The sequence below is a fragment of the Lactuca virosa genome, chromosome 5 (genome assembly GCF_052849685.1).
Source record: "Lactuca virosa cultivar CGN04683 chromosome 5, Lactuca_virosa_CGN04683_v6, whole genome shotgun sequence".
Classification (NCBI taxonomy): Eukaryota; Viridiplantae; Streptophyta; class Magnoliopsida; order Asterales; family Asteraceae; genus Lactuca; species Lactuca virosa.
In genome coordinates, this window is record NC_136430.1 from 198,407,591 (window position 1) to 198,408,213 (window position 623).

Genomic DNA, 623 nt, shown 5'->3' on the forward strand with positions numbered 1-623 from the left:
TCTTATTGCATGAATTTATTGGTCCATTTGGGTCAATCTCCGGTCCATATTATTCAACATCGCCATCATAGCAGCCATTTCTTCAGATTGTGCACCCCTACTGCCTTTTGTTCCATCTTGTCTTGGGCTGTGGTACTCACGAGAGTGTTTTGCGAATTCTTCAATTAGCACCTTGATCTGGTTAGGATTCTTCTTCGTGAGAAGGCCTTGCGAATCAAGGAGTTGTCTAGTCATGACATTGACCCCATTATAGAAGATAGACATCTCTTGCTGAATATTAAGGTCATGTTGAGGACAATTCCTTAACAATCCTTTGTAACGCTCCCATGCCTTGTATAGTGACTCCCCCGGCTGTTGGTCAAAGTTGGCTATTGCCTTCTTGAGTTTTGCTATCTTGGATGGTGGGAAAAATTGGTCTAGAAAGTGCTCACGCATTTGAACCCAAGTAGTGATTGTACCAGGTGGGAGTGCTTTTAACCAGTCTTTTGCAGCTCCTTTGAAAGTAACTGGTAACATCCTTAGCAAGACAGTATCTCTATTGATATTTGGGACATTGAAATAGTCAGCAATGTCGCTGACCTCATCTAGATGTTTGAAAGCATCCTCATGATCCTTTCCATAAA

The 623-nt window shown here is 42.1% G+C and overlaps 1 non-coding gene across 1 annotated transcript; it reads left to right on the plus strand.

The window, feature by feature from the left end:
• The first annotated feature begins 280 nt into the window (after positions 1 to 280).
• Positions 281 to 387, plus strand: LOC145117880 (small nucleolar RNA R71). Its single transcript, XR_013712873.1, has one exon. It is a non-coding gene; the product is annotated as a small nucleolar RNA R71 (small nucleolar RNA).
• The last annotated feature ends 236 nt before the right edge of the window (positions 388 to 623 follow it).